The sequence below is a fragment of the Myotis davidii genome, unplaced genomic scaffold, assembly GCF_000327345.1.
Source record: "Myotis davidii unplaced genomic scaffold, ASM32734v1 scaffold544, whole genome shotgun sequence".
NCBI lineage: Eukaryota > Metazoa > Chordata > Mammalia > Chiroptera > Vespertilionidae > Myotis > Myotis davidii.
This window is the reverse complement of record NW_006297018.1, coordinates 1,720,915-1,735,833: the sequence shown is the minus strand read 5'-3', so window position 1 is coordinate 1,735,833 and position 14,919 is coordinate 1,720,915. Positions and strand designations below refer to the sequence as shown.

The window sequence follows — 14,919 nt, the reverse complement described above, 5'->3', positions numbered from 1 at the left end:
ACTTTTTAAAAATATTTTGTTATTGATTTTTAGAGAAAGAGAGAGAGAGAGAAAGAGAGAGAGAGAGAGAGAGAGAGAGAGAGAGAAAGAGATGTGAGAGCAGAACATCTATCTGCTGCCTCCTGCATGCTCCCTACAAAAGATCAAGCCTGCAACCTGGGCATTGTCCTGACTGGAATTGAACTGGTAACCCTTTGATGCACAGGACAGTGCCCAACCAACTGAGCTACAGCAGCCAGTGCCCAATTTTTACTTTTTAATCCCTTCACATTTTTCACCCATCCCCCTGACTCCTTCCCATCTGGCAACTGTCAAAATGTTCTTTGTATCTCTTAGTCTGTTTCTGTTCTGCTTGTTTATTTTGTTTTTTAGATTCCATATATAAGTGAAATCATATGGCATTTGTCTTCCCCTGTTTGACTTATCTCACTGAGCACAATACCCTCCAGGTTCATCTATGTTTTGCAGATGGCATGATTTTATTCTTTTTTAATGACTGAATCATATTCCATTGTATATATGTGCCACTTCTTCTTTATCCATTCATCTATTGATGGACACTTAGGTTGCTTCCATATCTTGGCTATTGTAAATATAGCTGCGATGAACATATAGATCTACTGTATGTCTTTTTTATTTAGTGTTTTGGTTTTCTTCTGATAAATACCCAGGCATGAAATATCTTTTTCCACCCCTTTACTTTTAGTCTATATGTTTCTTTTGATCTGAAGTGACTCTCTGGTAGTCAGCATATGTGAAGGTCTTGCTTTGTTAACCATCCAGCCTCCATATGTCTTTTGATTGGAGCATTTAATCCATTTGCATTTAAAGTAATTGTTGATAGCCCTAACTTGTTTGGGTCAGTGGATAGAGCATTGGCCTGCAGACTCAAGGGTCCCAGGTTTGATTCCGGTCAAGGACATGTACCTTGTTGAGGACACAACCCCGGTGGGGAGTGTGTAGGAGGCAGCTGATCGATGTTTCTTTCTGATTGATGTTTTTAACTCTCTATCCCTCTCCCTTCTTCTCTGTAAAAAATCAATAATATATATTTTTAAAAAATAAATAAAGTAATTGTTGATAGATATGTATGTATCTTATTACTAATATTTTTAACCTTTTTTTATTTCTTCTTCTTCTTAAAGAAGACCCTTTAACATTTCTTATAAAACTGGTTTACTGGTGATGAACTCCATTAGCTTTTTCTTATCTGGAAAGCTCTTTATATGTTTTTTGATTCTCAATGATAGCTTTGCTAGGTAATCTTGGTTGTAGATCCTAAGTGCTTTTCTTTTGTTGTTTTTGAGTTTCTCTTTTTGTCTTTAACCTTTAAAATTTTAATTATGATGTGTCTTGGTGTGGTCCTCTTTAGTTTCATCTTGTTTGGGACTCTCTGTGCTTCCTGGACTTGTATGTCTATTTCCTTCACCAGGTTAGGGAAGTTTCTGTCATTATTTTTTCACATAGGTTGTCAATTCCTTGCTCTCACTCTTCTCTTCTGGTATTCCCATGATGGAAATGTTGGTACACTTGAAGTTATCACAGAGGCTCCTTATACTATTCTGATTTTTTGTATTCTTTTTCTTTTTGCTGGTCTGATTATTTTATGTTTCCTTATATTCCAAATCTCTGATCCTCTGCTTTATTTACTGTACTGTTGATTCCCTATAATGTATTCTTCATTTCAGTTAATGTAGTATTTATTTCTGACTGGTCCTTTTTTATGTTTTTTATGTTTTCTATCTATGTTTCTATGTTTCCTATCTCTTTGTTGAAGGTCTCACTAAGTTTATCTACTCTTCCCCTAAATTCATTGAGCATCCTTATAACCAATGTCTGGAACTCTGCATGGAGATTGGATATCCCCATTTTGTATAGTTTTTTTTTTCCGGAGTTTTGTCCTGTTCTTTCATTTGAGGCATGTTTCTTTGTCTCCCTGTGTTTGTTTCTATGCATTAGGTAGAGCTGCTACACCTCCCAGTTTTGGTAGAGTGGCCTTATGTTGTATGTATCCTGTAGGTTCCAGTGGTACAGCCTTCCTTTCACTTGAGCTGGGCATTCTCCATTTTGTGTGTTCTGTGTACACACTCTTGTTGTTGTGGAGCCTTAATTATTATTGCTACCTCAGTGGGAGGGATTTACCCCCAGGATGATTGGCTGTGAGAACTGGCTGCTACCACCATGGAGGATCAGCTATGCAGGGGCTAAGCCCATGGAACAGGGCTTACTCAGCAGGGTTCTGGTACCCATTCCTTGAGTGTATCGCTTGTGAAGGTGGTTGGGTGGTGCTTCTATGTGGTCTGAAGCTGTCCACTGGGTGCACTGGCTCTGGAGCTTCCCAGGAGACACAGACCAAGGTCAACTGCCACCTGAGCCCTGCCAGGGCCACCTGGCATGAGCTACAAAGCAATCTTCGGATGGCTGCTACTTATGCTGGGCTCGGAAGTGCCCCTGAGAAGCCAAGCTGCAAATGAAGGCCAGTTGCCACTAGTGCTGGGCCTAAGGCCACTTAGTGAAAGATATGCAGCATGCTGAGGCCAGATGCTGTTTATTTGAGAGATTTTAGGAAGCTCCAAAGCATGAACCAAGACAAGAATTTGTATGGAAAAGCCACTGAAAACAGCGTGGGTGGGCCTGCAAGTCGAATGGGGTGGGGTGGGAATCACCAGGACAGTGTGAACAATGTTAGCCAGGTTGATGGAGAATCAGATATGGCACCCTCCTGCATCTCTGTTGGGGCAGCGCTCAGGAAAGGAGCAATGGTTTCTGCCAGCACTTATGCCTGAAAGAAAGCTGCCCCTCCAGGTTTTGTCCTGATGCCAAACAATTCAGTTTATTCCCATGTGTCCTTGGTATCTTTCAACCTATTGCCCCAGCACTGGAGCTGCTGAGAGAGTGAATCTGAGTCTCATGACGGTTATATACAACAAAGGAAAGATTTTGATTTAACAGTTATGAGACTCCAGGCATCCTCTGTCTCACTCAGCCACAGTCTCTGCTGATTTTTACAGCCAGAAGTTATGGGGACTTGTCTTTCTGGCACTGGAAACCGGGGCTAGGGAGCCTGGTCTGGGTCCTCCTCAGGGGGGAATATCTTCATTCAAGATATTATTTAATATTTTTATGTGCCACACACGGGTATGGATGGGGGCCAGCCGGTTTTGCGTCTCTGCCCCTCCTACCAGTCTTGATGTGGCTTCTTCTTTATATCCTTAGTTGAAGGATTTCTGTTCAGCTAGATTTTATGGAATTCTGAATGATGGTTGTTCTGTAGTTTAGTTGTAATTTTGATGTGGTTAGGGGAGGATTTGAGTATGCATTTATCTATACCACCATCTTGAATGGAAGTAATTTATTTAGAAATGTCCAGGTGTTTTTATTAATTTCAGAGAGAAAGAAAGAGGGAGAGAGAGAGATAGAAACATCAGTGATGAGAGGGAATCATGGATCGGCTGCCTCCTGTACACCTTCCACTGGGGATGGAACCCACATCCCCTGCATGTGCCCTGACTGGGAACCAAACCGTGGCATCCTGGTTCATAGGTTATCACTCAACCACTGAGCCACATCGGCTAGGCCAACTTTCCATTTTAATTCTTTTTCCAGTTTGAAGACCTGTCATGATACAGTAGAAAGAACAGTGAAAGACACAGGTTTAATTTTGGCATTTAAAATCTGCGTAATTTTGTGCATATTGCTTACATGGTGCTTTTGGTCTTAGCTGCCTTCTATGGACTGCTGTGTAGCTCACTCATGTAATTTTCGTGTTTCTTTTTGTTTGTGGTCCATTTAAGAACTCTTTTTCTACCCTGTATTGTAAACATATTTACTTGTATTTTTATTTCTTTTACAATTTTGCCTTTATTCCAATTGGAATTTATTTTTTATGAATGATGGGTATTAGTATAATAGATGCCTTTAAGTTTTGCTCTTTTAAACATATGTTTAAAATTATGTATAGAATAAACCATCATTTCTCCAAATTCCACCTTTTTTATTGCCTAATTTTTCTTACACATAGGAATCTGTTTCTGAACTTCCAGTTTGGTTCCATTGATCTAATGTTCTATGGTTACCATACAGCTTTATGGCTTTACCATATGTTCTGGTATCTGGTAGAACTATTTTACCTTCTTTGTGTGGCACATTTATTTCAGTTTGTTAGGTTCCCCCCAAAACTATATTGGGATTTTGAATAAGATTACATTAAATTTATAGATTGACTTCGAGCATATTTGACACCTTCACAATATTGAGTTTTCCCTTCTGTGAATGAAATAGTTATTTTAAAATAGCTACATCATCCTCAGTCACATTATTATCTTTATTTCCTTCATCCAATTATTATTATTTTACATTAGTGTGTTATTAATTGGTTTATTTGTTTATTTTCTTTATCTATATCTAAGATAAATGCAGAATTTCCTGGCCCTGAAACAGAATATGGAACATAGTAGGTGCTCAGTAAATATTAATTTAATGATTGAATGATTTGTATTTCCAATGGTCTATAGACCTCAGCTTGAGAAATTTAATTTCATAGTTATTGTTTGGTTCTTTTTAAGTAGAATTAATTAGGGGTGATAGTCTATATAATAAAAGCCTAATATGCTCAGTGTACGACTGTTTGTTCTACTGTTTGACCAGTCAACCAGTCGCTATGATGCACACTGACCACCACAGGGGAGATGCTCTGACTGGTATGTTAGCTTGCTACTGGGGTCCAGCCAATAGGAACTGGGCGAACCAGGCTGGACATGCTCTGGAGCCCTCCTGTGGTCCCTCCCTGGCCCTGATCATGCACCGGTGGGACCCCTAGGCCTGGCCTGTGCCCTCTCACAATCTGGGACCCCTCAGGGGATGTCAGAGAGCCAGTTTTTGCCTGATCCATGCAGGCCAAGCCGAGGGACCCCACTGGTTCACAAATCTGTGCACCGGGCCTCTAGTTGGTTAATAAAATTATATAGGTTTCAGGTGTACAATTCTATAATGCATCATCGGTATATTGTATGGTGTGTTCACATCCCAAGTCAAGTCTCCTTCCATTACCATTTATACCTCCTATACACCCGCCTGCACTTCTCACCACTCCCTTATCCCACAGGCTATCCCCCATTGCTTCATGATCCTCAGGAAGCAAAGAACACCACGTCCTATTTCACTGGGTCCTTGACATTCATCTCCAATTCTCCTCTCAGGTATTCCCCAAAGTTGTCCCTGCTGCTTTATCTCCTACCTCCTGCATCATCCTTTCAGGCCCTTTCAAAGCTGTTCTCCTTCTATCTAGGACTGAAGTGCTGTTCTTTTTCTACCCAGGCCTGAAGCAGAAGAAGTTTATTCTCTGTCCTTTTCCTTTTCTGTTTTGTGCCCAAAATATTTTATCTAGATTTACCACTTTGATTCCCACCTAGATACTAATGACTCCAAAATCTATTTTCCTGGGTTAAATCTCTCTTTTTAAAAACTTATTCCACGCCATCTAAATATGATGTCTTGCAGGACATTTTTATATAGAAAACAGAAAGGAGTCTTGATAAGCTGTCTGTATAAGTCACACTAAACCCCACTCCTAAGACCACATCCTCCTCTGCTTCCCTCCTCCTTTCCCATTAGTCTCTTTCCTTATGAAGCCAGTCCCTCTCCCTGCTTTCAATGCCAGGAAACTGGAAATGACCCAGAAGCTGCTTTCATCCTCAGTCCATTTCTCATTAGTCAGCTTCTCCCTAGGATCCCTTAGTTTTTCTCAAATATATACCTATTACCCTATCCACACTGCTGCTACAATGATTTCTGAATTCTTGTCCAGATGTCCTCCATAACGTTCTAATTATTTCCTTTTCATCTCATGTAGGCCCCTCTAATCTCCCAAATCTTACCATATCCCTCTTTTACTGTAATCCTGGCTGCCAGTGACCTATGGTCGCATTTCTCAAGTGTGTCCTGTGCTGGCCCTAACATGTTAATGTTCATCTTAAATCTACTTCATATATAGTTTTTTATAGAGCTGGTACACCTTAATCATAACTTGGAAACTTACTAGGGACACACAATGATGACTTGTAGTCAAGCTGCCTGAGGTGCTCTGCAGACATCTGGCTAACTGCCTACTTGTAAATCACTTTGTTCTTATTTTTCTCATTTGTAGTGCTGGATCAATTCCAGTTAGGACTTTAATAATGAACTAACTAATGATTTAAATAACTTTATAAGATTAACACTGAACTGATGATTTGAAGTAAGTCTAAATACATACACCCTCCCCCCAAATTATAAATCTATGTTGCTTACTAAGGAGAATATTAAAAATAACATTGAGGTAGGCAGCTTTGTGAAAAGGGTGGAAGTCAGGGGGCCTGGCTTCAAGGAAGAGTCTCAACTTTCCCCTGTCCCTTATCAGGATGTTAAGTCAACTTTGCTCTCCTTGTCTCATTTTTCCCAAGTATCCACTAATGATAGCAAAGCGTACCTGGACCTACACAATAATTAATAGAGAGGATCATTAGAATTAACTAACTTCAATCAACTTTCATTAAAACCTTGCTGCCCTGGCTGGTGTGGCTCAGTTGGTTGGGCATTGTCCCATGCAACAAAAGATTGCTGGTTTGATTCATGATCAAAGCACATGCCCAGGTTGTGGGCTCGATCCCAGGTAGGGGGTATGCAGGAGACAGCTGATCAATGTTCTGGTCTCTCATTAATGTTCCTCTTTCTGCCTCTCCCTTCCTCTCTTTCTAAAAATCAATAAAGATGTTTTTTTTTTAAAAAAAAAAAAACCCTTGCTATGTTATAAAATAAAGGAAGGTCTAACCAAAAAGCCAATTCCATTTTATTTGGAGATGTATTATTATGTTATTTTTTTCTCAGAATCTAATTTACCTTCCTATTTATGATTTCTTTGGGTTATTGTAAAATTAGTGAACATTTTTTGAATAGACATTCACTAATGAGAAAGTTATGAAGCCAGAAGTTATGCTTGATCACAGAAGATGATAAGCCGTACATGAGAAAAGTCCACGGGTGGTTACTTGATTATTGGTACTATGGAGTGATAAGCAATTTTTTTAAAAAAATTTAAATGAGAGCAGAAGTATATTCACATTGTGGAAGAAGTTTAAAGTTTCTGGAATGATGAGCTGGTGCCTCAAGTCTTGACAATATCTTGCTCTCTGGAAGAGAACCAGTTTGTCATCAGCCAAGATACACACTCTATATTTTCTACCATTACATCTGTGTTGCATACTGATAGAACCCAGAGCAAATCAATCAAAAGACTGGAGTTAATCCAATAGACTTCCCTTCAGCTGCTGGAAATCAGGCCTCACATTTGGGAAGATAGTTCTAGTTATAACAAATGAGATCACAAATTTGACCATTTTGTTAGAAGCCCTCTTCTAATGTTCACAGACAAAAAGGGAGGTTGCATTGAAGTTAAATGGAAACCTCCCTTCCTGTGCACTGATTGCAATATCTGATAATACTTTCAACTTTCTTGGTGCAGAGCAATTGCCTGGTACTGAGTCGAGCTTTAATAGGGAATAACTAGTGTAATTGTAGAGAAGGCTCAGTGGCAGGAAAATACATGAGATGAACAGTATTCAACTTGAGGCCGTACACATCAATTTCACTCCAGCCATCAACCAGGTTCTAAGAATCAGACTCAAAAGCAATATTTGTCTCTGCTAGTGAGAGTGGGCAGTGACATGACAGCCACCACACTCTGCATTTACAAGTTGTCTCTATATAAATATAAATCAAGAAGATGTACAACTTGGAAGAAATTCAACAACCCTAAAGTCACTCCTTTCATCATATGAGAAACCCAGAGAAATGAGAATATTCCAATATGATATCACAATTCTTTTTTGTTTCTGTTAATCTTAAAATAAATTTCCATAAGATTTAGTATTTTTTGCTTTCTAGAGAGTAGAGAGCATGCATATGGATTAACACACGGTTATGTCACTTGATCATTAGCATATTGATGTTATGCAAATAAAGTACCTACAATTTTCAAAATCAAACCATTATTGATTATAAAGGTAATAATGATTGCCATTACCTGGAACTTCCCAGGTATAAAACATTAAATTTATGTCTTATAATTCTCTAAAACTGCAAACTTTTATCATCTTTATTTTGTAAATAAAGAAATTGAAGGTCAGTGAGATTAAATCAACTGCTCTAAGTCATCCAGCTAATCAGTGATGGAACTTAGAGTTGACACAGGCCATTTTGATTCCAAATTAGATACTTTACACCATGTTGTAGATAGAGGTTTTTAAAGAAGATGATATACTTGTAGTTCCCATTTCTCCTGAGTTATGTCATGACTACCGTAAACCCAATCTGTCACTCAAAGGAACAGCAATGAAAAGCCAAAGATTCCATAGCCCTGCGGGCAAGAACTGACTCAATTGTTTACCCAAGATTAGTCCATTCTCGGAAACATGGGTCTTTTAAACCAGTGATTTTCAACTGGTGTACAACAAGAATTTTTAAATCATTTAATTCCTGACTATTTAGTCAGGGGCACTGATTTCTTTGCCTTAGATTGTCAAATTAAAAAAAATGACAATAGCCAACACAACAATAGCTGTCCAGTGTGACTGAATTAAAATTATACCTCTTTTTTTTCAGATTGGCAAATAAATATATATTTTTAGTGTGCTGCAGAGTTTTAGTGATTAATTTATATGTGCAGTAAAATGAAAAATGTTGAAAATTGCTGTTCTAAACTAACAGGACAAGGTCTAGACCAGTGGTTCTCAACCTTCCTAATGCCATGACCCTTTAATACAGTTCTTCATGTTGTGGTGACCCCCAACCATAAAATTATTTTCGTTGCTACTTCATAACTGTAATTTTGCTATTGTTATGAATCGTAATGTAAATATCTGATATGCAGGATATATTTCCATTGTTACAAATTGAACATAATTAAAGCATAGTGATTCATCACAAAAATGATATGTAATTATATATGTGTTTTCTGATGGTCTTAGGTGACCCCTGTGAAAGGGTCATTTGACCCCCAAAGGGGTCGCGACCCACAGGTTGAGAACCGCTGGTCTAGACCAACGTTGCCAGGTGGAGGCAGCAGAGTTCAGAGGATTATTTTCAGAGCAGGAGAGTCACAGCCAAGTTGGGATGGCTTCTAAGCAGTAAAAGTGCGGTGGGGATCTAGGCATGGGAAGTTGATTCTTAGCTGTACTTTTCGCCTAAAATGAGGTTTAAATGGGAAGTGTTTCATGTTGGTAACTTGCTGTATACCCACATTACTTTCATGTATATTATTTTATATCTATTTTTTAATCACAGAAGGGATTTGTGCAAAGGCTTTAGTAAGAAAATAGCTATAATCTTCCACCTGAGTTATCGTCCAGGAGCATGGAGGGAGCAAACTCATCCAATCCCGTAGAATATTATAAGACAAATGACTTGTTTTAATTAAAGGCCAACCTCCCATTAGCCTTATCCAGGGGAGTACATTCTGTCTGGTGGGGGGCGATACTAAAGAATACACTGGAAAACATTTTAACCATCTCCTGCTCACTCATGCTCCATGCTCGGTTTAGTGGAGAGATGGAGCAGAGAAAATACTTCTAGAAGACAAGAAATCACAGAAGTAGGAAGGACTCCAGAGATCACCTAGCACAATCTCTGTGCTTCCCAAATGTGGAAATAAGAGAGATGTGTTGTGCCACTAATTCATCGTCATGCCAGGACTAGAGCACCAGACCTTCCCCCATCAAGGTCTTCACTCCCTGTATCAGGAAACATCCGATTCTAGGAGGGACAGAAAGAGGAACACCAAGGAAGAAGGCTTTCACTAATTCTCCAGAAAACATAAACAGAGGATTGAAACTGACTAAGATTTTAGATGTATCCTATCTAATAAAAGAGAAACATGGTAACTGGCGTACAGCTGCTACCCTTCCCATTGGCTAATCAGAGAGATATGTAAATTAACTGCCTGCCAAGATGGCGGCTGGCAGCCAGGCAGCTTAAAGCAAACATGAATGAGGCTTGTTTGCTTCAGTGACTCCAACATTCCCCGCCTGCCTTGCTGGCCTCTGAGAGGGGAGTTTGAAACATAGTTACAAATATAGAAGCTAAACAAAACCCCAGAAACCAGCTTTCAGCGAGCAGGGATCTCAGAGCTGGAGTTGATACAGAGTTTCGATTATAGAACACAAACAAGTCTGGGCCCGAGGGTTTCCGCTTTCCCAGCAGCAGTGGCCTCCGAGTTCCTATATAGTAAAAGGGTAATATGCCTCCCTGCACCGGGATCAGCGTCACAGGTGGCAGCGCCCAAAACCCCTGATCGGCCCTGCTCTGTGTGTGACATGGTGCGGCGCTCCCCCCCCCCCCCCACGGGCCCTGCTCTGTGTGTGACGGGGTAGAGCCATAACCTCCCCATCGGCCCTGCCCTGAGTGTGACAGTGGCAGTGCCCCAACCCCCCACTTGGCCCTTCTCTGAGCCCTATCAGGTGCTGCACCTAGGGATTGGGCCTGCCCTCTGCCACCCAAGAGCAGGCTTAAGCCAGCAGGGCTTTATCTCCAGAGGGGTCACAGACTGCTAGAGGGCACAGGCCGGGCTGAGGGACCCTCCCCTTCCCCCCCAAGTGCACAAATTTTTGTGCACCAGGCCTCTAGTCAACTACAGGTAAAAACACAAGAGAATTTTATAATTTAACTCAATTGGGTAGATAATGTCATTTTAGTATATAAAAAAGTTGATAACAAACATGTGACCAAGATAGAGGAATGTAAAATGTATTTTTATTTAAAAAAACAACAACCACCAAAAACCTAATATAAGATGCAGAGAATAACTATAAATCAATCAAGACAATGTACAACTGAGGAGAAATTCACCAGCCTGGGGAGCATTTGGTTGAGGATAAATGACGAGAGAAGCAGAACTGATACAGTTACTGATATAGTTTTAGAATTGAGGTCATGGATGGTGCTTTCCTAGTGCCCAGACCCTGAATCACAAACCTGACGAAGAGAGAGAGAAAAAAAGATCTAGGAGTAGCAAGGAATTCCAACCTTGGACATTGGCTCCAAGTCTCATTCTGCTGGAAGCAGAGCATCTAATAAATTCATTGCTTGACTTATTGACAGTTTAATCTTTCAGAAAATTGAGGTAGCAATGAGGTAACATTCAAGTCTTGAACTAATATTGAAGTTATCCAAAGCTTATTTTATGGTAGTTGTTTCTTAAAGTATTAGAGGCCCGTTGCACGAAGATTTGTGCAATAGGCCTTCTTTCCCCTGGCTGCCAGCACCAGCTCTCCTCTGGCACCTGAGACCCAGACTTTCACTCTGGCCACTACCTTCCATCTTTGCTCTGCACACAGTCTTCACTGTGGCTGGAGCCTTCAGTCTTTGCTCCTCACTCCGGCGGGAGTCTTCAGTCTCTGGCCAGAGCTGCTCCTGTAGCTCCTTTCGTCCTCCACCTTCCCTCTCATAGCTTGATTGCTGCTTCGCCTGCAGACCTCGCTGATGGGCTCCTGAGCTCCAGGGGGCCTCCTTGCCTGCGGCCCGGCTTTCAGATCACGATCATGATCAGGATCATGGGCCACAGGCAAGGCTGCTCCTGGGTCCCAGGGAGCTGCCTTGCTTGTGCCTGGCTTTCCTATAAAAATCACGATCATGGGCGCAGGCAAGGCAGCTCCTGGGTCCCGGGGTGCTGCATTGCCTGAGCCCGGCTTTCCGATCATGGTCACGATCATGGGCACAGGCAAAGGGGCTCCTGGGTCCCGGGGGGGTCGCCTTGCCTGTGGCCTGGCTTTCCAGCGGCTCCTGGAGTCGCACACAGGGGCTTGGATGGTGGCTCCCAGTGTCCCACTCTGCCTGCAGTATGCAAATTAGCTTCCATCTTTGTTGGCGGTTAATTTGCATATTGTGCTGATTAGCCAATGGGAGGCATAGCGAAGGTACGGTCAATTACCATGTTTGTCTACTATTAGATAGGATGATCCATGGTCCACTGGAAGTTCACAAAGTCAAAAATACTTTCTTAATAATACTAAGACATTATTTGGCATTTTCACTGCTCTGACATTTGCATTGATGGTGCAAATGCAATGGTGGGTAAAACTGCTAGCCCCTGCTCATACCAAGTAGTGGCTCCAAACTATCTGGTCATCATTTTGTTCTTTTCCACCACATACTCAAGTTAGTAAATAAGCACACAAAAGTTTACAATATCATTTAAGAATCTCCTGATGAAACAGTAACATTTAGTTTATTAAATATTGACCCTTTAGGACATATCTATTAAATATTTCTGTAGGCAAAATGGGAAGTAAAGCATTCTACCATGTATCAAACTATAGTGATTGTCTGAGGGAAAACCACTTGTGTACTGTTTGAGTTGAAAGTTCCACTACCCACTTTTTGCATGAACAACATTTTTTTTTAAGTTTAAAATGGTCTTTATTATCCATGAATGAGTGAGATCATGTGGTATCTTTCCTTCATTGACTGGCTAATTTCACTTAGCATAATGCTCTCCAGTTCCATCCATGCCATTGCAAATGGTAAGAGTTCCTTCTTTTTTACAGCAGCATAGTATTCCATCATGAAGATGTACCACAGTTTTCTAATACCTCAGGCCGAACCCCCCACCACGTAAGCAGGCCAAGGGACCTCAACCCCTCCTCCCTCCGTACCCCCCGGCCTGGCAGGGTTTGATGGGGGAGGTGAGGCTGGGCCCCCACCTGGCAGGGCTTGACATGGTATCTCAGACCACGGCCCCACCCATTGGGGCTTCATGGGAGTTCTCAGGCTGCATCCCCACCCAGCAGGGCTTGATTGGATTGCTCATCTTCCTTTTGTTAAGTTGCTTGAATTCTCCATAAATTTTGGAGATTAAACCCTTCTCAAATATAACACTGGCAAATACATTCTCCCATGCAGTGGGCTCTCTTGTTATTTTGTTGATTGTTTCTTTTGCTGTGCAGAAGCTTTTTATTTTGATGTAGTCCCATTTGTTCATTTTCTCTTTAGTTTCAAGTGCCCTAGGAGCTATATCAGTGAAGAAATTGCTTTGGCATATGTCTGAGATTTTGTTGTCTTTGGATTCTTCTAGAGTTTTTATGGTTTCTCGTCATACATTTAAGTCCTTTACCCACTTTGAGTTTAGTTTTGTATATGGTGTAAGTTGGTTGAACAACATTTTTATTTGAAGATACTACTAACAAACTGTATGTACTCAGACTTGAGCATTTGGCAAACTGTTATTGCAATATATGAAGGGAATGTGGCATGTCAAAGAACCAACTGACAATATTTGTGATTCCTAATAAAATTTGAGTTTCCAGGTGAAATTCGAATTTTGGAAAACTTAAATTCACTATCATGTACTTAATGGTTTTTAAATACTCAAACACTTTTCTGTTGAGTTTGGTGGTGATATTAAGGAACATGATTTTTGACACAGTATAATTAAAAGTGTGAATTAGGAAGATCAAATGCTTTATGTCACAAAATCATTTTTGGTTAAAAGGCTCTTTCAAAGAGGTGCAAGATAGACAAATACATTTTAAAGCAAAATGTATACAAAATTCATTGGTAGGTTTTCAGATCCCATATTGTAGCATACCTTTACGAAAATAGCACTGATTGACCCTTATTGCTGATAGTATCAGAGAATATCCACAATGAAGTGAAAAGTTTGATAAAATACTCTCTTCTCCAACTACATATCTATTTGAGTTTAGATCTTCTTCATATACTCAACCAAAGCAATAGATCACAGCAGGTTAAATACAGAATCAGATATGAGAAGCCAGATATCAAAGAGATTTGCAAAAATATAAGACAGTTCCACTCTTTTCATCAATTTTTTAAAATGTAGTTTTAAAAATAAAATATGTTAGGTAACATTTAAGTTTTTTGTGGGTTTTAAAAGTGAATTAATAAATACTTAAAAACATTGCATGATAAATGTCAATGATAGCTCACATAAACCAAAGCTCTCTGGGAACCCCTATCATGTATAAGGGCACAAAGGGTCCTGAGACCACCCTACACTTAAGGTCCCACCTCACAGGGATCACTGGTCAGCAGGACTGAGCCCTCAGGGGTCATTTTTTTCTCAATGCTTTTAATCATTTATACACATATAGGTACACATATGCTTACACATATTATAGCAGAAAGAAAACTATTTTAGAAGATTCTAATTTTGTTTAAAATATAATTCTATGAAACAAAAGATAAAAGATGAGCGAGCCATCAATCTGATTAAAATGAATTTTTTAGAGGAAGTTTTCATTTTAGGTGCTTTTGATGGAAATGCTTTTAGATGAAAAGCAGGGAGTTTTTCAAGTATCAAGACTAACAATACAATTATGGCTAAAATCTGTTCAGGAAGCAGGAAAGAGTATAACAAAAGCATAAAATTCTATCAGGATTACAGAGAACAAACTAGCTGCTCTCAAAAACTGCGAAGTAGAGGAGAAGAGATGAACAATGAGAAAATACAGTAGCGATGTAAGGTAGAGAAAAAAAAACTACACTTGCACCTAAGCATTGTTTCTGTCTCAGAATAATTGGAGCAGGAATAAAAGTATTCATTCAATAAAAATACTTAGCATGTTCCATAAAAGAACCTTCCCCAAAGTTAGAAACAGCTGTAAAACTGGGTTTGAAATTCTGAAGAGTGCTATGATTTAGGAATGTAAAATAAGTTTTCTCTTGAGGTTGAAAAACATTTTATATTTAGAGGGTTAAGAAAAAATCCTGAAATCATACAGGCAGAAAAAGTCTAGTAGAAGCTACTCTGAACCCTCTCACTTGCCAAGCTTCCTCCCAAAAGAGTCCAATTCAGCTCTTTTTTAGCCCTCACTCTTCTAGCTCCTGCCTTTAGAATACACTAATGGTCTTCTTTCTCGGGACACTTGG

At 40.0% G+C, this 14,919-nt stretch overlaps 1 long non-coding RNA gene across 1 annotated transcript in view; it reads left to right on the top strand.

The window, feature by feature from the left end:
- Positions 1-5,056, top strand: part of LOC107184486 — a 19,959-nt gene extending 14,903 nt beyond the window's left edge. The window contains exons 2-3 of the long non-coding RNA XR_001515330.1: positions 4,579-4,586; positions 4,947-5,056. This is a non-coding gene — a long non-coding RNA (uncharacterized LOC107184486). The remainder of the gene's footprint in view (positions 1-4,578; positions 4,587-4,946) is intronic.
- Positions 5,057-14,919: the final 9,863 nt, after the last annotated feature.